Here is a 25,829-nt window from a genome sequence, read left to right on the forward strand (position 1 = left end):
GAAGCTCCTCAGAATAGCAGACCACTGCTCTAGAACACTCTTCTTTGCATATCTTCATGCACACTCATCACAAGATTTGCTTTTAAAGTTATAGGTCGTACTCACTAGCCTCCAGCACCAATTCTGGCCCGTTACTGTGGTTAACTCTGTGGAAAATTGTGTACAGACCAATGACTCGCCAATACCTTTTTCTAATCTTTTTCTCTCTGTCCTTTTAAAATCTAGAATCGCAAAGGAATTACAGCTAGCAATATTTAATCTCATGATTCTTTATGTGCAGACCATACAATTCACAAAGAAGGTACTTGGAACATTATTCACACTGGAGAAGAATGTCAGCAGTATTGAGTGTCTCTTCATTTCACATACAATCAGTCAAAAGAGACTGGCACAAAAGCCTTGATGTAAGAGCCAATCCTTTTCTACCAATTCTGAGGTTAAATTTGAAATCTGAAGTCAAATTACATTAGTCCAACTTTTCCTTAGATATTGTACAGCACATTCAGAGTCTGATCACTGTTCAGGTTTCTGTGCACTGATATCAAACATTTAGCAGAAGTTTTAATGATTTTGTTATATTTAACTCTTTTGGGAGCATGCTTTAATTTATATATTTATGTTTTTATATATTTTATGTATAAGAAATCTAAAGTTATAAAGCCAGAGTTAGAAAGCGGTATTATTTCTTTCCACTTTTGTTTTTGTTTCTGTTTTTGCTTCCGTTTTTTGTTTCTCAAAAGAATAAATTTCTAAATGTATCTTACACTAGACATATTAAAGTATTGTGCATACAAAAATCATTTCTAGCATTCCAAAGAATTTCACTCAATAATTTATACACAAAAGAAACACTATTTTCTTCTATTAACAATGAGTCACATTTTCAAAATTTTAATGTCTTATAATAGAATCACAGAATCATAGAACGGCTTGGGTTAGAAGGGACCTCAAGGATTGTCAAGCTCCAACCCCCTGCCACATGCTGAGCTGCCAGCCTCTGTATCTAATGCTAGACCGGGCTGCCCAGGGCCCCATCCAACCTGGCCTTGAACACCTCTAGGCGCAGGACATCCACAACTTCTCTGGGCAACCTGTTCCAGCACCTCACCATTCTAACTACAAAGAACTTCCTCCCTCTATAGGAACTGCTGAATCATGGCCTGAACCTCTGATTGATCACTTGAGGCGAGCAATGAGTCAACCACGGGAGCACAGGTGAAGGCAATTCACCCATGCTGCTGGAAGGGTGGAGCCTGGCTCCACTTCTCCTAGACCCATTTAAGAGCTGACTACCTGTGGTTTGCTTAGACTTTCTTTTTATCGTGTACAAAAGTAAAATACAGGACTTTTTAAAGCTAATTACAACAAAATCTTATTCACCTGATACAATTTCTTTACCTGATGATAAAAGTATGCCAAATAGACTTTTCTTGTATAATACGACCAATGTATTAGAGTTGGAGCTATTAGGAAATCTGAATTTTTGTGCTGTGAAGAGATCTAGGGTTGTTATTTGGAAAAAAAAATCTTTCAAGATATTTATTTTCATAGGAAGTAAATTTAAAGTGAAGAACAGATGTAAATTTTGCCTTTTCAGATACAAGCATTGCAGGATTTTGTCCAACTCTTTTGTTTTGGTGCAGACTGCTAGAAGAGGATGGAAACTAGATCTATGTTGTTTGTTGTCAGACAATATAGTGTTTTGACTCAATTTATTGGCTCTTTACAGAGAAAAGAAAATGTAGATTAAAAATGAATTGTAAATTTATAACAGTGTCCTTATTAAATGATTTTGTAAATATGCAACTATTTCAGGTCAGTTATTTGTGGTATCATATCATTCATTCCTTTGATGTGCTTTGACATCTGTCAGTTCATGCAACTTGTCACAAATTCTGAGAATCTGAAGCAATTATACCCCAAATTATGTTCATCCCCTTCTTAAAAAACAATCAAACAAAAAAATTCCAGAAACATATTTTTATATTATTTTACTTATGTGATTCTGTGAAGATACAAGCCCACATGACTTGTACTGATCTTACAAGTTTCAAAACTGTTTCCTAATTTAATATTTCTAAGTAGCACAGGAATAGAAAGTGGGTTACTAAGCCTTGATGGATCCCATAGATGCTTAGTTACTTTGTACTGAAATGATTCTGCTCCCTCTTCTGGGTGACTACATAAAGAGCAGGGTGGGACAAAAGCTGCATGGTAAGCAGTGACATTTCCAGGTAAGGAAAGATGAAGTGTATTCCTCAAACAACTGTTTTCATTTTTACATTCAAAGTACATAACATGCACATACATGGAAAATGTGACTTGTTAATATGCCAGGCAACTGTATTCTCAATGCTCCTGCAACCAAATAATTATTGAGCTTTAGATGTGTCACAGTATTAAAACAATATAAAGTGAACAGTGGTTGAAAACGTCTACAAAGCATCTCTCCCACATGTGACTGAGAGCACAAAAGTACTTGTTCAGAAATGTAAGAAACAGGTGAAGGGATCTGACATCATAGGCTGATCAGAAGTGAAATAGCTGTTTTGGGATGCAGAGGGAAATGAGAATAGTTATAGAGAATCTGCTAACAGTCTTGGAAGGGAAAACAGCTGGAACTGAAAAGCAGTTTGGCGGGGAGCCAGTGGAGAGGGTTATTTAAGAATGATGCATCTGACTTTTCTGGTGTTACCTGTAATTAAGCATATCCATAAATACCTTGTTAATTTGGAGCTATAGGAAGTGGATAGTGAGAGTATCCTAAGTTGTTGGGGGAAATCATTAAAATATATCATCATGATAGTTCTCATTACTTTTAAACCCGCCTGTATTTGTTAGTTACTGAACTTCCATTAGTGTTTGGAACATCTATTTCTAAATTCTCCTGCAGAAGGTATTCTTTTGCATTTCTAAAAGGCCAGCTGTCCTCCCACAATCTTTCTGCATGTGATATGCAGGAAAGGACTTTTACTGGAAAATGTCAACCCTTCTAAATCTCTGTGATGCCAGAGAGAAAGAGATGCATTTAGATACAATAGACGCATGTCTGCATTAATAACCAGCATCTCTGCTGAGAAGACTCCCTTGAGGATGCTGTGTCCGCATCACTGAAATGCCCTCAGACTAAGATGTATTAACTTGGCAGCTGTTCTGAAGTGAAACCCACAAAATATGAAAGGGTGATGCCTGCAAGTATATATTAACAAATAGCAGAATAAAGGGATATGCAACTCTCAAATAACAGAGAGGTTTGATTGACCCATTAATGCAGGATAGCTCATTCGGTGTGAAGGCTGAAGGGCTATCCTAAATTTACTTTGTGATCTATTATTCTAAAGCTTTAGCTGCTAAGGAGGCTAGAGATTAGAGAGGTCTATGGGGACTGGGTAATCTAGATTGTTATATTCTAATATTGATTGTCTGTTTCATTGAGTAACCTTATCTGACCTTGAACAAATTTATTCTTCCTGTTCTCCACGGAACATATGTAAAATAGCTTTAATTCAGATCTGTATTACAGAGTTTTAAAGTCATAATGAATATTTAAAATGCTTTCACAACTTCAAATGCAGGATATCATACCTGTTCTTACAGTTGTATGGTATTAAGCTGTCTGGAAACATTTAAGCATTTTCAGACTGTTTTGAATTGCAGCTATGCCTGACCAGAAACACATTTTGTCATTCCTTAGCTTGAATGCAGACAACTATGAAGCATCGGAATCAGAATCAGAGAATCACAGAACCATACAATGATTTGGGTTGAAAGAGACCTTAGAGATCATCCAGTTCCAACCCCCCTGCCATGGGCTACTTGCCACCCACCAGACTGGGCTGCCCATGGCCCTATTTCACCTGGCCTTGAATGCCTCCAGGGATCAATGGAAATCAATATGTGGTTGTCACAGCCTTGAGAAAACAGGGGAGACAAAACCTGGTCTCTCTGTCTCATGGTGTAGAAGAGGTCTCAGAGGAAAATCAGTAGACCAGTCAACATTAACATACAGTGATCTCGTAAATTTCTGGTAGTCACCATATGACAGTGTATGAAATTCTAGTTTAAACAGATGAATGCAGACAGAATGAAAAATTCAGGTGTACCATGAAGTTATCAGCTTTCCTATACATACTCTTGTGTTTGTACTTACACACTTATGTCTTTTTACCCAAAGTGGTATTTTGACTTCACAAGAGAAATTTTTCCCTGCATTTTCATATTAAACACAATAGTGATGCTTGAAGTAAAACTTAATTTTGCAAAGATTATTATACAGGAAGGATGAATTCAGCGTTCTGATCTGCAAAATAATGTGGTACAACTTGAGTCAAATTGTGCTATGCATAAAGCTTAAAACAAAAATGTAGGTATTTAGGGAAAGGGCTCAGATACTGAGAATTGAGTCTGAAGTACCTAAGGATGGATTTGTAATGATGGATTCCTGCAAAGTGAGTAATTCCTTTGGAATGTCTAAAGTGCTCTTAAATGTGACTGGTCCTTTTATCCTCTTCTTGAGTTTCCCCTGTGTTGCTACTTCTTTCCTCCACGTCCATCTCTGCTTTACTTCCTATTGACCCGTATTTTGCTACATCTGTAGACAAAGTTGGTATTTTTGACAGCACTGTTGCAGTAACCTCAGCCTCAACTGACTTTGCTGAGATGGCACCCAGGACCCACCACATCCACTCACTCTCCACCAGTCCCCAGCACTCACCTGTGTGTACTGGCTTTGGCTGTTTCTCATAAAAATCCTTTTTAGTCACCTTGAAACCTGGCCATCCCTCAGTGTTTTTTCTGATTTCAGATTGTTTTCTGTTGCATGTAACAATTTTTCATATTGCTCTCGTCTCTCCAGTTAGATGAATCTCAGGCTTGTCATTCATCTACACAATGTAACAGAGAAAAAAAAATGCAGAATTTGAGAGAAAGTGTGTACTCCAGTTCAAAATTCTGCTTCTGAAGTTTACTGAAAATCTGATGAATTATGTGAAAAGTATTGAAAGAAGTATAGAATTGAAGTGATTTAGATAGATAACATATTGAGACAAAGATCATTTGTATTACTAGAGATGAATGAATTCTATCTATGTGATGAGCTGTTAGTCATCCAAGTGGTATATTAATTGACCATAGCTGACTGTTTTTCAACACAAATAACACTTTTGTAATGAAATAATGTGGCACTAAGTGATATAAAAAGTTGTCTGTCTTTCTCTGTAAGATTGAGTGTCTGTATTTAATTTGGCTACCTAGAGGTTAGTCAAATTATGTGATTATTGCCAAACATTAAAATAATTTATTAGTCAAATAAGAATAGCCTTTTGGCTTTAGTCAAATTGCCTAAGACTTGCCCTGAGGGGAAAATTTAAAAGAGGCTAAGGACAGTTGTTCCACTTCACATGTATGACTCAGGCTCCCGTAAGTGCTTAGCAATAACTTTACCATTAATGTGATGCAACTGAGGATCAACTTTTTCAAAGCCAATATTTTGCTGTTGTTGATAATTAAGAAGGTATTTCAATAGGATGTGTTTTGTGTGTAAATGAGGTCAAATCTCAAGACATAAAACTTAGCATCAAGAGTTCTATCCACAAGGCCACTTTCAAATATTCTTGCTGGTCAGGTAAGAGTTTTCTCCTCCTGCAGCAAATACTGAGCTAGACAATGCATGCTGAAGTGAGTGTTCTCAGCACTTTCTGTTAGAGCCCTTAGGCAGTTCTTCAGGCATTTCCCCCACTTTGCTCTGCTGCAAAACTGCTTATTTTCACGTGTAGTAAATTGTTGATTGATTGATTAATTATGTAAAGCTTATTATAAATGATTATTTGGGAGGGCCAGTTTTGTCTCACTTGAATAATAAGTTGTGTGTTCTGAAACTACGCTAGGTGAAGGAAAGGTCCTTCACCTTTCATGATGATATAAGACAAGAATAATCACATAATCCTCCCTTTTTGGTTAACTCCAACTTCTCTGATGTGTATTAATGACCAGGCTTTTATTTCTATACAAAGCCGTAGGACTTTATAGTTAGAGAGGAATGGGTCTCTTCCTATACAAGAGAAAGAACAATTGTGCTTTTTAAAATAAAATAAAATAAATTAGCCCACATGCTTCAGTACAATCCTGTTTGCAAGGGCCTCTTCAAGCCTTGTGATTTTGTTACCAGAAGTGTCTTTAACTTCTGCATGTGGTCATTGGAACAGATCTGGGAAGCAATAGACTGATAGATCCTGTACACTGTCAACAGTTTAGAGAAAGTATTTATATAATTTATTTGATTATATCGTGTCTCAGGTTCCAAATAGTGAGCATGAGGAAGAATTAACTTTCATCTTTAAATAGCATTTAGAGATCCTTGGTGACACATGCAATATAAGTGAAAGTTATTACAACTAATTATTATCAATTCGGGGAAATAGTATTGTTTTCTTCATGGTTTAATTAGTTCAGTTCCCCTGGTCCTGGATCTTATTTTTTTCCTCCTTCAGTTTGTGTTATTCCTGTTTCATTTCAAGTACATTCTAATTTTACCCTGATAATTTTACTCTGCTTCATTTGGTTTCCTTTTAGAGGTCTGTTGATGCTCATAGCAGCATCGGTAAGGACCAAAGTTTGTTAAGGAACATTAAATGGTATTGGACCAAAACTGCATTATCTTTTCAACCTGAATAAGGATGCAAGTTCTCATGAGATTGATTATGTTTCTAGTCTGCTCATAATTAAAATTAACTTTTTTATAGCCCACAGATGTGATAATCTGATTTGCCTCAATTCTATTTGTCTATGTGAGCTAGACTCTGGAAGCTGTACAATTTAGTTGGAGATGCCTTCCCATCTAGGGGATTGGAAAAGCAAGACTATATAATGTCTTCATATGTGGCACTCATGTAACAAAGGTGTACACTATAAGTCTAAAGTTGTAGAGATGAATCCTACCTTGATTTCTGGAATCCCATATTGATTTCTGGAACTGCAAGAAACTGGGAAGCCTAGATGTCTGAAGGCAATTTTTTCTTGTCCACCTAGCCACAAGACAAATATTTTGGATATATTATTCCTTTTGAGAAGAGTACTCCCCCAACACCGCAGTAGCAAGTAAAATTTACAATAACCACAACCAAGTTCTGCCATATTTTGATTACCTGTTTTATGTGTATTTAAATTCTTGGCAGGCAGATTTCATGTAGAATACATGAATTTTAGTGATTGTCCTGATACTCTGAAGATCTCCATAGGAGTATAAAGAACTAAGCAAAAATCAAAGACAGTCTATATCCTCACTAAAATCACATGATATGAGATGCTTAGTTTTGAGGTGGTTATTTTATAAATTGTTGTGCATCATTTTACTTCTTGTATTCTAGATGCTTCTATCTTGATTGAACATTAAGTTTCTGCATAAAGCACTTCCTCCTTCACAGTCTGATGGAATTCTTTTAGCATAAACCAGGAGAGCTTTTCTTCCTCTTTCACAGAGGACAGACTTCTCATTCCCACAGATGCTTTTCATACAGATGGTGAAGATCTTTGAACTTCTGGGTTTACCTTTCACTATGGCAGTTATCGAAACAGGTGTTCTCCAAGAATAGTTTATCATGGGATTATTGGGATATTCATGGTATGACTGAGGTTGGAGGGGACTTTAATGCCTATCCAGCTCCAACCTCCTGAGTTGAGGCATCCACAGCTTCTCTGGGCAGCCTGTGCCAGTGCCTCATCACAGCCTAAGTAAAGAATTTTCTCCTAATATCTAATCTAAACCTCTCCACTTTTGGTTTAAATCAATTCCCCCTTGTTCTATTACTATCTAACCACGTAAAAATGGATCTGCCAACTCGAATCACTAATATTAGATGTAAGTCATTGTGCAAAGGCTGCCAGAGGCCCCAAATCTCTCCTTGTCCAGGACCTTCTACTACTGCTCTTTGAGATACTGATGATTTACTATGAGGGTGGGGAGGCACTGCAACAGGTTGCCCAGAGAAGCTGTGCATGCCCCTTCCCAGGAGGCGTTCAAAGCAAAGTTGGATGTGCTTTAAGCAACCTGATCTATTGGGAGGTGTTCATGCCCACGGCAGATGATACTTAGTGTCCCTTCCAACTCAAACCATTCTGTAATTCTGTGGTTGTACATAAGCCATCTGAGTGCAATGGTTTTCTGGAAAATATTTACAGATAACTGTGGAAAATAAGAGTTAAATATGAAAAAAAACCAAAAGTAGAACCTTTTAAAGATAGGTACTATGTGTCGTTTAAGCTAGTGCCATCATTTTACTTAGCTTGATCAGATCAGAACATTCTTGCCCTTTCAGACTAGAAGTGTGAAAGAAAAAACAGGATAGAAGTTAAAACACATACTTCTTTTAAGATTCTTTCTTTAAGTTTTTACACTGTGAAAGAAATCAAGGTGGTTAAAAATGAACCTTTCTAACACAAGGATGCTTTCTGTTTCTTTCCATTGAATAAAAAGCCTAAATAAATTGGAAAAAAATCATTCCAACTGAGGTTACAGTCACAGTTAACTGGGAAAAAAGAATTGGATTTGTTGGCTTTCCTTATAATTTCAAAAGAAGAAGCAATCAAACGTTAGAAATGAATGTTGGCTTGCAAGAAATAATAGGACATAGTCTAACCTTTTAACCTTAAGATATTTGTAGTGTAACAATATTCTTTGGATAATTCTTCAATTTCACAATATTATAAAAGAACATTATGCCTCAGGAAATATTTCTTCTCATTTCAAGATGATTTATTTTGTGTGTGGGGAGTAAAAGAAAAGGGTGTTTTTCAAGTCTAAAATGTTTCAAGGATGAGTAAGGATGGCTGAGCAATAAAAACTTATGGAAGGTAGGTCTCTGAAGACAGGAATGGGTGAAAATCAGGTGAAGAGAAAGTAATAATCTCCTTTTATATTAATGCCTCTGAATATCCTTTAAGATTTGGTCATTTACCTGCCTATAAGAAATATTTTAAGTTGCCAGTGGACTGCAAGGAATGATAACATTAGTGGATAAAGGAGGAGTAACTGATGTTGTGTAGCTTCCATAAAGCCTTTGACACAATCCCACAACAAATTCTTATCTCTAAATTGGGAAGATATGGATTTAAACTGTTGACTGTTCAGTGGATAAAGAATCAGTGGGATGGTTGCAGCTAGATGGTTGTCATCACTGTCTCTAAGATCAGGAGGAGGCCAATCGAAGTGGTGTCCTCCAGAGGTCTGTCATGGGACTGATGCCCATCTTTATCAGTGACCTAGACAGTATAATTGAATGCACTTGTAGAAAGTTTGCTGGTGACTAAGCTGAGTGCTACAGTTGATACGAGAGAGGGAAGGGCTGTCATCCAGAGGTAGCTAAGGGAACATGAGAAATGGAACCATGTGAACTGAATGAGGTTTTTACATGATCTGATAGTGATAGGACAATGGGGAATGCTTTTAAACTAAGAGAAGGGACATTTAGGTTAGATGTTAGAAAAAAAAAAATTAGGTTAGATGTTAGAAGGATATTCTTTACTCAGATTGCAGTAAGGCACTGACACAGGCTGCCCAAAGAAGCTACGGATGTCTCATTGTTGAAAGTGTTCAAGGCGGGGCTTTGGGCTATCCTGTCTAGTGGGATGTATCCCTGCCAGTGGCAGATGGGTTGAGTTATGTTCAGCACGTAAGGGGAGAGAGAAGGTGACAAGATTTGCAAACTAGATGATCTTTAAGGTCCTTTCCCACCTAAGTCATCCTATGATTCTATGAATATAAGCAAAACAGTTATTATGTAGTAGTATAATACTGTAAAGACTGACAGCACATATTCCAAGGCAGCAACTGGATTTTTTCTTATTATTCCATCTGTAACACCGTGTCCTTACTCTATATTATTTTCAGGGCTAAAAAACTGTATAAATGTTTTTTTATGCCTTATTATTTTGATCCTCCGATCTCCCAATGTTTTTCACCTTTTTTTTTGTTTGTTTTTTTTTTTCCCCCAGCTATTCCATCATAAAATCACAGATAGGTTGAGGCTGGAAAGGATCTCTTGGTCCATCTACTCCAATTCAGAGCAGAGTGCCCAGAACCATGCCCAGACAGCTTTGGGTTATCTCCAATGAGGAGATTCCACAACCCCTCTGGGCAACGTGTGCCAGTGCTCAGTTACTCATACAGCTCAGAAGTGCTTCCTGGTGTTTAGAGGGAACCTCCTGTGTTCCTGCTTGAGCCCACTGCCACTGGGCACCACTGACAATAGCCTAGCTCTATCCTCTTTGCAGCCTCCTTTCAGATATTTATGAGATCTATGAGATCCCCCTGAGAATGCTCTTTATCCAGGCTGTGCAGTTTATGTATTAAAGTGGAGTAGATAATGATGAAAGACAATGATGGAGCACCACGTGACAGTAAAGAGTGAATAGTGTGGTTTTGGATTCTCTGAACATTAATCTAGTTATAGATGCAACAGGCAGTACCGACCACATTCTCCACAGATACAAACAGAAATCTTCAAGACTTTAAAATTCTAGATTGTTCCCATGTCATTCCCCTGTTGTTCTCAGGAAGAATTCTGAATAATTTATTTTAGCCAAAAGCAGGAAATTCTGTAGGAATGCAAAATTCACTACTGTTATGAAAAATGACAGCAAGCTTATCACAAATCCATTTCCCTTTGAAACCTTCAGGTGCCAGAAATCACCTTAGAAGTTTCATGAGAAAGTTTAAATATATAATCTATCCAAAAGAGGAGGAAAGATGGAAAGAAATCAGGCTTTGGTTTTTGAGTATGATGTTGTCATGTCCGTTAATGCTGGCACAGTGGGAAAAACACAAATATTTAGTGGATTGCTAAAGAAATATTTTAAAACATATTGCAAAAAGAAAAAGAAAAACAAACATAGAATTACATTTTTTTTCTCCCTTGTACACCACAAAAAAATCCAGCAAGCACAACTCTATTTTGTTTGCAGAGCTTCTATCAGGATTTATTGCCTTAAACAGCTTATGCTGGGAGGAAATCAACGTAGCATCACTAAGCTTTGTACAGGAGCCATACTTGAAACCTAAAAAGTGTTATTAATACTGCAATATACAGCAGTGTTGATGTGACAAACATGCTTGTATTCACTCACACACAAACTCACATTTGGACACACTCGAGCATTTGATACCATTATTATAGAAGTTTTCCAGCTACAGGGCTTAATGTTATTTTTACTTATGAACCTAAGTTATACCGTTTACTGCAGAATTCAGTTAAAATTATCCACATTTTTCACGTACTTTTCAAAATTATCAATCATTTCACTTTCTATGGGGACAGGAAGATATGCAAAGCAGCTCTTCCTATATGTACCAAAAATGCCCAGTGCATTCCAAATCTTCTCAAACATATTTATTGGAGAATTAAAGCTGTTTGCTTATAACAATTTGGAAATCTGTGGTGCAAAAACATTATGCATAACCTTCTAAATCAGATTAACCGGTGTTCCTTCTTTCATACAATAAATTCCATTGGGAGCATCTGTTCAAGGCAATGCCTGATGACCTGGCACCAGATCAGAAAGCTTCCTGCTCTCTGCACAAATTTTGGAAACTGGTCCAAGTGGGAACATCATTACTTACACTCAAATCTCTTTTACACTGTGATTAACACGCTGTGATACCTGCTCATTGCCGCCCATTAGTCCTTGTACCACTTGAGCAGTCAGATGTGATATGGTCAGCAGCCTGGTCTTCTGATTTTGAAATGCTAATACATTTCATAACACCAACATTAAACACCACTGTGGCCTTTTTTTAAGCAAAAGATCCAATACAGTTTATGAGGCAATTAGAAAAGAGGTTTGGAAAATACTGAGAAGTTTGTCACAAAAACCTACCTCCTTTTTAACTTGTATTTCTTTGAATTTGACAAGAGAACTATTTACTGTGAAAATAATGAAAAAAGTGCTGCAGAAATTTCTGTTTAAAACCGAAGATGAGGAAAAAGGAAATCATTGAAGTCTTCATATCCTAAAATAGGAATAGAAAACGAGCCTTAGATGTAAATGCCTCAAAATAAGGATAAAGGTGAAATTTTGTTATGCATTTTGGATATGGAAGTGTTCTTTCTTTTCCCTTATGATAAAGCTATCTAGACTGCATATACGGGGAAAGTCTGATCTGATATGCACTCTGTCAAACTTGATTACAAATAAGCAATATACTTATCAAATAATGCAGACTTCTCAGATGATGTCCCATCTTTGCACTTTGAGTCAGACAACATGAGGACTGACTTTTTATTTTTATATCTAAACGACTTATCATTGTGTTTTCAAAGAAAAGTGCATTGATGTTAACGAATAAAAACAGTGGAGATAGGCAGGGGTAATAAAATCCATTTATGTTATAAATTTTGATAAATTATAGTTACATTTAGATAAAAGTGGAAAAAAAAAGTAATTAGAAAACGCAGTATGCCTAACAGAAATTGTTTGCAAAGGATGACAATTAACTGAAAAATGTTATAGCGGAGTCTATGGGTCACTGCTAAATCACTTCAAGTTTGAAGATTTGATAAATGATAAAAATTTGATTAATATGAGCTTTGATTGTAACTTCAATAGCGAATGGCACAGCTACTCCATAATAAATCCATCAAACCTTCAGAGGTGGTGTTGGGACAAAAAACAAACCTTTTCTGGTCCAAAACCACATTAAAAATATGTGTCAAAGTGTGGTCAGTGTTGTCCATTGTCCAATGTCCATTGTCCAGGCTGTACCTGGACTACTACGTCCAGTTCTAGACACAGCAGTAGAGAATTGAACATACTGGAAAGAATCCAACAGAGGGTCACCAAGAGGATCAAAGGATTTTCTTATAACAAGAAGCTGAGAGAAATGAAATTGACAGACTCAGAGAGATCTCATCAGTGTCTAGAAATATCTGAAGGGAGGATGCAAAGAGAAGGAGGTTTCCTTTGAGCATAAAAGAGCACTTCTTTATTGAGCTAGTGACAGAGTGATAGAACAGTGGCACAGGTTGTCCTAAGAGGTTGTGGGATCTCATCCTTGGAGATCTTCCAGGATATGGTCCTGTGCACCCTGCTATGGGTATCCCTGCTGGAACAGGGATTGGGCCAGATGGATCTAGAGGTGATTAACACAGTGGTGTCAAAATCTTAGCTAGGGATTTCAAGCACTATTTAATATCAGGACTATTTTATTGATAAAAGTAGCAATAAAATATACATGGGTGAAGGATAAAAATTTTTCACTTCTCTGACATTCCCAGTCAACCTGAGACATGCTTGAAAGGGAGTGCAGGTGAAATCTAACTTGGAGCTGAAATCCTGAATAATGATGTAATTCCTTTGTACTTGATGCTTAAAAACTATTCCAGAGATTAAGGCTGTTTTTGTTTTGTTTTGCTCTTTTATTTATTTATCTTCTTTTTTCTCTTGCTATTTACCCCAGGGATTTTCAGGGAGAAGGCATTTTATAATGAAGCACTTCATTTCTGATGAACACTTTAGAAAATTCAGTGTCAGTTCTTTAAACAAATCTATAAGGTTCACAAGAATCCTGTGACACAGTGGTTTAAAAAGGGTGGAAATGCTGAATCTCTGAGAAAGCTTTATTTATGGATAAGGAGAGAAACCTTTTGGTACCTCAGTTTGTTCTCTGCCTCTTCTTCCTGTTACAGCTGTGATAGAATTAATTTATTCTGAGTTAATATATAGTCTATAGATGTAGTCAAAATTAAACTGAGTCCAGGCAGGTTTGGATTTCAGATTTCTTCATAAAAAATATAAAGTAAAAGTCTTTTGCCATAGTCATTTAGACCTAATTGTAACACTTGTGTATACCTCTAAAACAGAAGTAATATTAGATAACTGTTTAAACTTCTATAATATATATGTCTGTTCTGGAGTTACAATAAAAATTAGCATCAGAGAAAGCATCAGAGGAATCAAGATTCTGATATTCTAAGCTCTTAATATTCTAGTTCAGAAGGAACAATAAATGTTTAGGAATTCCTAAACAAATAGTTGTTTTCTAAAGAAAAAGACTGAAAACCATTAAAGCATTTTACTTAGACATTGCAGAAATATTTCATTTTTATGGCATCACTGTGATTGTTTTGGATAATCTAACTTCCATCAGTTTGATGGAAACGCAATGCATACTTTACAACACAAAATAAATTTATCTGTGATATGTATCATACATTATAGTGCACAATAAAATCTATGTCATATTATTTTGGTCTAAAGTAAATTAACTAAAAAAAGATGGGCTGACATTTCAGGGGAGGGGAGGAGAGGGGAGGAAAGGAGGGCGGGAGGGAGGGCGGGAGGGAGGAAGGAAGGGAGGAAGGAAGGGAGAGCAGGAAGGAAGGAAGGAAGGAAGGGAGGAAGGGAGGAAGGGAGGAAGGGAGGAAGGGAGGAAGGAAGGAAGGAAGGAAGGAAGGAAGGAAGGAAGGAAGGAAGGAAGGAAGGAAAGGAAGGAAGGAAGGAAGGAAGGAAGGAAGGAAGGAAGGAAGGAAGGAAGGAAGGAAGGAAGGAAGGAAGGAAGGAAGGAAGGAACTTTAATCTACTTTAATCTTTAACTCAGGCATTTAAAATGCAGTTTGCAAATGCTTTTGTATAGTTCGTACTGTGAATTAATTTGTTCTCTACTCCTTTACTTTTCCCATTTTCTTGCTGAAAGTACTATTACCAGTGACACATTTAGGAGTGCTGGTGACTACTTCTACAGTGGAGTATTAACATGCTAGACACTGCACAAACATTAAACTAAACCTTAGTTCTTAATTCAGATCTTTTAAGATCTTTTCTTGCAATGTAGTTTTATGGATTTATTTCAGGTAGGGGAAATTATTTTTCTTTGAAAAATAGTCTTTTTACTTTGAAAAATTGTCTTTTTCTTGCTAGTAGTTACCCTAATTACTTTCTGTGTGAATTGTATATTTAAAATGTTTGCGTTTATACCTTATTGTTGTAGGAAACAGATGGTAATCATGTCCCAGTTTTTCATTCTTATATTTAGAATGTCAATTCCCATGACAACTTCTGATGTGCTATTAGTGAACATCCTGCTGTCTCACATTCTATAGTTGACAAGAGCCTACACATGTAAAGATGGAAGTTCTGTTGGCACAGTCACTTCAGAAAATGTTCTAGCGTGATTAGCAAAACTAAATATAATTTTAGGAAAATGGATAACCACCATCAAAAAATTTAAGAGAACTTCCCAGATTACCTTCTGACATGGAGTTTAGGCTATCAACAGGAGGAGGTTCAGGCTCACACTCCATCATCAGAGATAAATGAGACTCTATTTCTGCCATCCTTTTTAATAGTCCTAACAAGAGAATATTAATGTCTGTTTGAGTAATGGAGTTTCAATAAAAATAATTACCTTGCTTCCCATCTTCAACCCACAGTAAAAAAAATTCAGAGGAGTAAAATTCATTGCAAACTGCCCAGAAATCACTTTTATTTCCCCCAAAAATCTAAGCTAGCTTAGTTAATAAAAAAATACAAAGATTAAAAAAATTCACACATATGCTTTTTTATATGCTTACTAATTCATATGTCATTTCAAAATCACATTGTTTTCTTTCTGCATTTTGCCTTTGTAACTGTCTTCCACTCAGTGTAGAATTTTTTTAGCTGAAGGATGCTAGAATGAGCTTGTTTCTTTTCCCAGATATCCAGCCAACTAAATAATGTCTCTAGAAACCTTTGCAATATTTCTATACCCTGACTGATATCCTCAGTGTTGTCCAGCTTAATTTCATTCACAACTTCCATCAACATTGTTTACTTCCTTTGCAGATCATTAATTAAAAACATGAAATATGATAGATGCCAGTGTTTAGCAAATCAGATGAGGCCATAATTTTCTCTGCTCTTGAGCATCTCACAGTCAGAAAGAGTTTCAGATCCTCTGATCATTTCACTGTCTGCTCTTTGGCCCAAAGGTTTCTATTCTGTGTCCTTATAAAAAAGTCCAGCATTCCAGAATAACCTTCCAGCACCTAAACAGACTATGGGAGTATCTAACAGTATTTTCCAAAGCACATCTTCTTTAGTGTCAGTGTTATCCTAGAAATCACGCCAACTAAAGGGTATAAGATGGGGGAGATCTAGCCAAATGAGCACAGTCTTCCTGAGTGCTCTGAATACTCATTATTCTGGTATGCCAAGTGACAGTGCTGATTCTTCAATTTCTAAAACTTGCAGTGTATCTTCAAATGTGATAAAAATGGTTCCCTTTGCTCCACCATTCCGATAAGGCATTCAAGTTAGAGAAAGTCATAGGCAAACCTGGATACAGTGCTACAAGCAGGGCCTCATCAGAGTAGAGGAAAATAACCATCTCCATTTTTTGCCAACAAAATTTCTTTTGATGCCTCTCAGGATATCATTGGATTTCTGGAATGCAAGCATACATTGACAGCTCATGTCAAGCTTTTCATCAGCCAGTGTTGATCAGCAACCTAAGTCCTTTTCCTCATGGCTGAACACTTGTCCATTTCTCATCCAGTCTGTACTGATTTTGGGGATTGCCTCAGGTGTAGCACCTTGCACTTTGCCCTGCATGCTGTTCATGTGGGTTCACACTGAAGGGATAGACTCTTTATCAGGATCTGTTGTGACAAGACAAGGGGAAATGGTTTCAAACTAAATGGGGAGATTTAGACTAGAGATAAGGAAACAGCTTTTTACAGTAAGGGTGGTGAAACACTGGCATAGGTTGCCCACACAGGTGGTGAATGTCCCATCCTGAAGAGACTCAAGGTCGGTCTGGATAGGGCTCTGAGCAACCTGATCTAGCTGTGTCTCTGCTCATTGCAAGACAGTTGGACTAGATGACCTTTAATCATTCCTTCCAACAATTTTATGATGCTGTGATTCTATAACATTAGAGCCTTCCTGAAGAAAATACGCTTGCTCATAAAAAATAGCGTAAATTCTTAGCACATACAACTCCAGAAGAGCGTGAAGAGAAGGCAAGTCTAATGCTTGAGTATTCTTACATATTGATGTAGTACATAGGAAAGAGATGGAGAACAGGAATGTCTTCTTAGTCATTTGATCCCCAAAAGAAACAACATGGCTCTTTCAGTCCATGTCAGAATGGATTAATTTCTCCATTCATTTCATTTCCTGAAGGAAAAGTTCTTCATTACTTTTTTCTTTTCTGTACCTGAGTATACTTTGGGAAAGTTTTGCTACTCTAATATTAGACTGGTCAACCCCCTTGCCACGAACAAGTATACCTTCCAGTAGGTCAGGTTGCTGAAAGGCCCCTCTGATCTGGCACTGAACACTTTCAGGGATCAGGGCACCCACATCTCTGGGCAACACATGCCAATGTCTCACCACCCTCACAGTGAAGAATTTCTTCCAAATATCCATTCAGAATCAATACTCCTTTAGTTTAAAACCATTATCCTTTGTCCTACCACTCCATGCCTTTGCAAAATGTTCCTTCCCAGCTTTCTAGTAGGCTCCCCTTAGGTACTGGAAAACTGCTGTAAGGTCTCCTTGGAGTCTTCTCCAGGTTAAACAAGCCTAGGTGTCCAAACCTGCTCCAGCCCTCTCATCATCCTTGTGACCCTCATCTGGACTCACATTAACAGTTCCATGTCTTTCTTATGCTGTGGGAGACAGAACTGAATGAAGTATTCCAGGCGGGATCTCGACCACCCTTGACCTGATGGCTACAATTCTTTTCTTGCAGCCCAGTATATCATTGGCCTTCTGAGTTGCAAGCACATATTGCCAGATCATGTTGAACTCTTTCATCAACCCATATTTCCAAATCCTTTTCCTTAGGATTGCTCTCTATCTATTTATCATCCAGTCTGTGCTTGGCCTTGTTGAATATGGTTTTTGTGGGTCCACTTCTAAAGCATGTCAAATTCCATCTGGATGGAGTCCTTTCCCTCAGCAAACTTGGTGAAGATGCATTCCATTCATACCCACTGCCCGTGTGAACAGTATCATATAGTATCCCAATACAGAATTCTGAAGGACTTAACTTGCCACTGGATCTGAGACACTGACTGTCACTATTTGGATGTAGACATCCAGCCAATTCCTCATCCATCAAATAGTCCATCCATCCATCATACTCATGTCTTTCCAATTTAGAGACAAGAACACTGTGTGGGACTATATTGAAAACATTGCCCATGTCAAGGTAGATGACATCAACTTCTCTTCACTTTTTCACCAATTCTGCCATTCTGTAGTGAAGGACACCGAGTTAGCCAGGGATTATTTGCTGTTTTTGAAGACATATTGTGCTTCAGGAAACATTGGTATGTCCCCCTTCATGTCATCCTCATCCAAAACTTTTGGAAAGCATTCCTGATAAATGCAAACAGAAACAGATCTGTCTTCCAGTTACCACTCTACTTATGCATAGATTACTGATAGGCATGGATTCTCTTAGAGTTCAAATTGGGACAGGAAACCCACTTATCCCAAAAGAACATGCTGAATATGAATATGCACGGTCATTTAAAATGAAATTAAGGTATTCTCTAAGAAACAGTCTTGTTGTCATCTACAATTACTGTAGGGAATACTAGCTGTGATTACTAAAACAGGTGTTAGACATACAGAGTAACTGTTTCTATAATAAACATGGTGCGGTTATTGGCACAATTAAGCAAATAAGAGCTTTCATGAGGGTCATGTTTCTTCATAGTGGCTAATATGATGCTATCTTTTGGATTCTGGAGAACTGACAACACATCAGTGTTTTAGTTTTGCAGAGCAGTAAGTTCACCAAGTCAAGGATTTTTGACTTCTTGTGCCGCCCTGCCAGTGAGTAGCCTAGAGATACACATTGACTTGGAGCACAGGCCTTATGAGAAGCAGCTGAGGGAACTGAGATTATACAGTTTGGAGAAGAGGAGGCTAAGGGGAGATCTTGTCACTCTTTACAACTACCTGTAAGGAGGTAATGGCGAAGTGGTGGTCACCCGCTGTTCTGGGAAGCAGTGTAAAAGGCTTTTATTAGTGTCTAGGCAGATTATGTCTACAAGTAGTTCAACATTGCTATGGGAGGGACTGTCCCTATGGGCAGGGACACCCCACACTAGACCAGGTTACCCCACATCCCATCCAATCCAGACTTGAACCTCTCCAGGGATGGGGCATCTATAAATCTTCTCTGGGTAACATGTTCCAGTGCCTCATTACTCTCATAGAGAAGAATTTCCTCTTTATACCTAATCAAAATCTACCCTATATATAATTTAATTAGGTATGGCTTTGCTTTTTGTATATTATGTCGTGGTTTAATCTGGCAAACAGCTCAGTGCCACACAGCTGTTTGCTCATTTCCTCAATGGGATAGGGGTGACAATTCTGAAAAAAGTAACACCTGTGGATTTTGATAAAAGCAGTTTATTAGGACAGAAAAGGATGAGAACATTATATTAATTATATATACAAAATGAGTGATGCACAATGTAATTTCTTACCATTCACTGACCAATCTCAAATTAGTTCTCAAGCATCAGCTGCCCTGTTAAGGCCAACTCCTCCCCAGTTTTGTTGTTCACGATGATGTCATATGGTGTGGGATAACTTTTTGGCCAGTAGCTGTCCTGGTTCTGTCATCCCTGAGCTTCTTATGCACCTTCAGCTACCTCATTTGCAAAGCAGCATGAGAAGCTGAAAAGTTCTTGCCTTAATGGAAGCACTGCCCAGTAACAATGAAAATATCAGTGTGCTATCAACGTTATTCTCATCCTAAATCCAAAGCACTGTCACAATGAAGAAAATTGCCTCTATCCCAATTAAAACCAAAAAACGCACTCTTTACTAAAATGGTCTGTAAAGCTTTCAATGCAAACTTCCTGAAAATACCTCACAGCTAGAACTTACAAAACTCAGAGGGAAGAGCCCACTTCAAATATATTGAATTTTTAAACGTCATTGTATTTAATATACTCGTTTTGAAATAAACACAAACTTTCTTATAGAGAATGCGTATTTTTATATTATATCATAGAAAGTGACAGGAGGCTTATGCTAAAATGATAAGATAGTCAATACTGAAATTAAATATCATTTCAACAAATTACTTCAATCACACTGAATTGATTCTTAAGAAGATTAGAAGCAGGCTTTTTTTGTTTGGAGAGTATTTTTGAGATTATTGAAATGTTTCTTGTCCTTAAATGCAGAAAAATAAAAATCTCAAAACTGTTCACAGAGAAGGAAAATAATTTTATATCTAGTATGATGCCGTGGTAAGTAATATTCCATTATACTGACAGCATTTGTATTGTACTGTATTCATTTATAAAGCCACCAGATATAATGTGAATCCTTCTGCGTCTGAGTTTTATGAATACTGAATACTAGTGTTCATAAATCCTGTTTCAAGAGCTTACAGTTTGAATAGAAAATAAATAAATTGATGGTTCTCCATGATCATGTAGATAGATAAGAATAGAGTCATAAATACAGTCATCTGTTTTTCATGTCCCTTGGAAAGCTTTAATTGTTGGGTCATACACTCCATATCACTTTGCAGTAGTCTATGCTTACAAAAGGCAGCAACAGTAACATTTAGGAAAGAGTAGGTATTTTTCTTAAAGGAATCACTGAGAATTTTTGCCACATGCCTTACCTTTGCTGCCTTATAGCTGTCTGATAACTCTTCAAGTCTAATCAAAATTAGGTGGTTGCTTTGCTCGTGCAGTCATTTCTTTCTAGAAATCTTCCCTTGACATGGTCCTTTGGTTCTTCATGTGGTGCAAGAGACCAACCTTACAGAATCATAGAATGGTTCGAGTTGGAAAGGACATTTAGATCATCTAGTTCCAGCAACCCTGTGTCTCGATCCGATTTATAGGAGGGAGATGATGTTCTTGTATTATCCGTATACTCGGCGTGAGATTAAGAAACAACGGTTCAAATGTTGGTCCGACCAGTTTATTATAATCCTAATCAGGGAGATGGGGAAGGGAAGGAGGGCGACAGAAAAGAGAGGAAAGAAGCGAGAATTGCGTAAAGCGGGGATAGTCACCACCAGCGGTCCCGTTGCACGGCGTTTCGATGGTCCGAGGTAGAAGAAGCAGGGGGGGAGAGAGCAGCAGCGTGGCCGGCCTTGGGCAGCAAGCAGGTGGCAGAAGGAAGTCGCGGAGCCGATCCAGGAGGAAGCAGCAGGACTCAGGTAGCAGGCCCAGGGGAGTCCGCCAGCACGAAGGAATTTTGCAGTGAGGAATCTGATGGCAGACACCAGATTTTCAGTTCCTCCTTTTATCCTCCTTTTCCTCCTGCCTACGTGACATCCCTTGCGCTTGAGCAAGAGTCATGTGAGTATCCCCCGAGATGGCCATCATCCTGAGATAAGTCCACACAAAAGACCGCTTCACAGCTATTTAGCTGCAGCTCATCTCTCTCTCCATCAAAGTTCTCCAGACAAAGGATTTCACAACCTTTGCCCAGGACTTGCCTGGACTCGGTCAAGTCCATCTGAGTCCCCAGCAAGCTTTGAGACACTGATGTTAACAGAGTAATATCTTACACCCTGCTGTTGGCAGGGACATCCCCCTCTAGACCAGGTTGTTCAAAGCCCCATCCAGCCTTCTGCCAAAGGAAGAAAGGAAAAAACCTCTCATATGTAAAAGCTAATTGCATACAACGGGACAGATTTTCATTAAGAGGGGGTAGTGGGTAGATACTACTTGTGTTTTGCCATGATTAATTTCAGGTGTAGCAGTCAGAGAGACTTCTAACATCACAATTTGGGAGACAATACTACAAATTCCTTACCTCTCAGGAAGATCATCTTGATAATCAGTGAACATGTTACCTTTCATAAATATCTTCAACTATTCCCACATGTATTTTCAAAATTATATCTACTTAGATTTATTTTTTATTTTTTTTGGTATTTCCGGCAAAGTTCATCCTGTTGATGCCAATAAGAGGAAAAACAAAACAAAACAAAACAAAAAAAACCAAAAACCAAACCAAAACAAAAAAAAACTGAAGGTTTATATCCTCTATACTCTATATTGATTGTAAAATATCTACTGACAATTTTAAGTTGACAACTTTTTTTTTCCTGTGGTTCAGATCCAGAATAAAATATTATTCTGTGTTTTACTCTTCACTATTAAAATTTTGGAAGTATTTCTCTGTGATTGATAGACTTATTTCTAGCTAATGAATAGTATAATGCATGCCTTCAATTTTTTGAGGCTGCTATTCTTTGATTTTCTGAATTTTTACTGTGAACTTCATGTCTTGAAGCAATTTTACATACTAAATCTTCCACAAAGGCTGGTTCAATGAATGTCTCTTATAAGCCCAAAAATCATCTGATAACAATACGTACATGCAGCAAACCATTATAGATAAGCCAACAAGGAAAAAAAGCCATTCTGTATTCCATAAAGAAATCCCAGCATACTTTTAAAAATTCATTTAGGTTAAAAACCTTGCTTTTTTTGCTGGTTAATGTAGTTAAGATCTTAACAGTTTATGTTCAGATGGTTCAGTTGGTTCAATTGCTGGGCAGGAAGAGCAGCAAGAGCAACCAGCAGTTTTCCTGACCCTGTTCTATCAGACTGAAGAATTATTATGTACCGTACTATATTAACCCTCATCTGGAAAAAAGCACAATCTGTCCTTGTTAAGCTTCTTAATAGCTTCTTTCTGGTAGTGAATCATTGGAAGTGAAACTACCAGATTGCTACAGTTAGACTACAGAATGGGAGATTTGCCTCAGTTCGGAACAAATTTACAACTCAGAAGCAGGGATAAGCATTGCTAAAAATCAATTTATTTATTTTTTTTTGATTGCTTGTTTATTTAAAACATGCAGAAACATGTGAGAGCAGTTTTTGAACGTGGATTAAGACCAGACATTCAGGTAGGCAACATACAGGATTCAGGCTGGTATAAGAAAGCAGCTGCCCATTGTTGCCATGAGTACAGCAACGTATTTCCAAAAAGTCACCAATATCTAGCAGCTCTGATTATGCCACAGACTTTCAAAATGAGATGGACACCAGTAAAAACCTATGCTACGCCAGCAAAAACGTTCATAACACAAGGGTGCCGCTTTCCTAACACTGAAATAGAGATGGAATTTGGTGGTGGAATGTAAACTGACTGTACATCAGTTCTAGCTTTTGTTGTTTGTGGAAGTTTTTCTGATGAACTGGAATTAGACAAACAGCAGTAAATCAATCCTTCCCTTCTGTTCCATTTTTTTTTCATTTTTAGGAATTTTCATTAAGTTTATAAGTAGAAACAGAATAGCTTCATGGCAAGATTGCCAGGTTGTAGGCAACTTCTGTCACAGGGAACTCACAGAAGATGTTGCACTGGTTCCAGCACAGGGCGCCTGAATTGATTTTCACTTAGAAGTGAAACTAAAAAATTGCTCTTCTCAGCACAAATCCATGCGTTGGCCAGCCATATGTGCAAGACCAGAAATCTTTCTCCTTGACTCCTAGAACTTGCTAAAGACAGGGAATTACCCTGGTGGTGGAAATTTGTTCTTCCTGTGCCAGTGTGGGCAGTTTTCTATTATGGAAAAAAAATTATTTCCAAGAATCAAATATCTATGAGAAACCCAGTTCCACACGGAAAGGAGATGCTTTCCCACTGTGAACCTCATCTCATCCTCAAGGAAATGATATACTATACTTACCCTAGTTTTCCACTCCCTGTGCTATATGTGCACCTTTGTACACGTACAAGTTTTCCACTGAAAGATCGCTCAGAAGAAATTAACTGTAATGTGTAATGCAAAAGAATTTAATAGAAAATTATTCCTTTATCCATCAAGAAGTGTTCATTATCCCCAAAGTATTGCTCAAATTAAACATACATAACTCATCAAACCTCTAGCAAAACAGGGGAATTCACTATGAATAATTAAAGAAGTAGTGTTTAATCAGAAATGATCATGACAAGATCTCCACTGGTGTATTTGTATAAATATCTTGAAGAAAAAAATACAGCTTTCTGTTTCCATCAAATCTCTCTTGAGTTCAGGCAGCTATAGTTTTCCCTGTTGGAAAACCCACTCACTTGCAGATTCAGAGTGCTGGGATGCACTTGTTCCAAATGTTAAGAAAGTCTCACTTTTTTAACTGGCCTTTGTAGTTCAGCATGTTTTCTCTCATTTTTGGTGAGGCACTGCTTTCTGTATGGTTTCACAAAACCTCACTGTCATGATAAATGAGATTATAGCATTTGTGTAATGGAAAAGGCATGAAAAGAATTGTGTTTTATGAACTGTTGAGGTTGTTCAGCCTGGAGAAGAGAAGGCTCCTGGGAGATGTGAAAGTGACCTTTCAGTATCTAATTCCTTCCTTCTCAATTGATTCTGTGCTCATCACAAGACATACTACTTTTTCAGTACTGTAATTAAGCCTGTTCTTTGCTTTATAGCAAGCTTTGGGGTAACAGCTTTGGATATTTATAACACTTTCAAAGAGTTCAGTGTTTGGAACACTGAAGAGATCAAGCTCTGTAAGTCAGGAATTTTTCATTGACAATTTCTTGATAGAAAATGAAGTTTTCAGAATTTCTATTTCTTTGAGATATATTATAAATTGTGTTTTTTTCCTCAAACATCCATGCTCTGCAGCAAAACTTGGTACAACTTTTCTCTGTTAGGGAAAACGAAACAAAACATTTAATTTTGATCCAGACTGACCTAAATAAGAATAACTTTAAGCAAAGTAATAACTCTAAATAAACTCTATTTCTTGTCAAACTGTCAAGTTGTACTTTAGATGGCCTCAAGGTCTGTGGAAGTTCTTTGTGACTGACCCCTATTTTTCCTCTAGACTGTCTTTTGAGGTTGTAATAAGTCTGTCATAAAACTCCACGTTTTTGAACTCCAGCTGAACTCCTTCAGCATCTCATGGGAATCACTTGATGCTGATACACCACAGGAAATTTTTGCCCTATGAGCATGGCACATGAGGAAGCACTGAGCGTCTGATTTACAACTCCGAAGAAGCACTGCTACAAGACTGTTTAAAAAACCACACACAATTTTCAAAGTAATGGATTTTCCATCAGACCTTGTCACAGCTGGGAGGAAAATGAAAATTGGCACTTATCACACAGGGAGAGCTGCATTTGAGTTGCCAGCCTCAAGATCTCAGTGATTCATTTCTGATGTGACATGAAATTTTTACAATATTTCCTTTCTTCCACTCTGTCTCTTTTGGTTATTCAGATGATCTTTGAAGTTGAGATAGAGTCTTTCGTGTTCATATACAGTCTGGAACCTAATACAGGGTCTAAATTCTAAAAGCAATAGAATAATTGAATCATAGAATCACCAAGATCAGAAAAGGCCTCTAAGGTCATCCAGTCCAATCATCTACCAATAGAAGCAATTTCCTATATGGGCAGGTTGAGTGATCCAATGTCCAAAGTCACAAAAACTGATGAAGACAGTGAGAATTCAAATCTTGTTTTATGATTCTCACTACTTCTCATATATTTTCACTATTGTCTTATATGCTGTTATCTATGCTGGAAAAGTATTTTTCCTCACAAAGTCTTCTATCTGCACACAAACAGAAGCAAAAGATCAGCAGTTCATTGCAAAGGCATTACTCTAGCATGCTCATTCAGTCTTTTTAACATATTGACTGTGTTTGTGTGGAATAGTACCCAGAAGTTAAGACAGTACTTTGGAGAAAACAAAGTTTCTGTCTCTAATTCCTTCTGATTTAAATGAGACAAAAAGCAGATTTAGAAAGCCAGATGGAGGAGCACACGGAACCAGGAAGACAGTCCTGGTCACTGTGATAGTAAGTGGGATCAGTTACACCTAC

At 37.5% G+C, this 25,829-nt stretch overlaps 1 protein-coding gene across 3 annotated transcripts in view; it reads left to right on the forward strand.

Annotated features, from left to right (window-relative positions):
- Window positions 1-25,829, forward strand: part of GRM5 (glutamate metabotropic receptor 5) — a 224,440-nt gene that overhangs the window by 75,378 nt on the left and 123,233 nt on the right. The gene's annotated exons all lie outside the window — the stretch shown is intronic.

This window comes from Meleagris gallopavo, chromosome 1 (genome assembly GCF_905368555.1).
Source record: "Meleagris gallopavo chromosome 1, MGAL_WU_HG_1.1, whole genome shotgun sequence".
Lineage (NCBI taxonomy): Eukaryota > Metazoa > Chordata > Aves > Galliformes > Phasianidae > Meleagris > Meleagris gallopavo.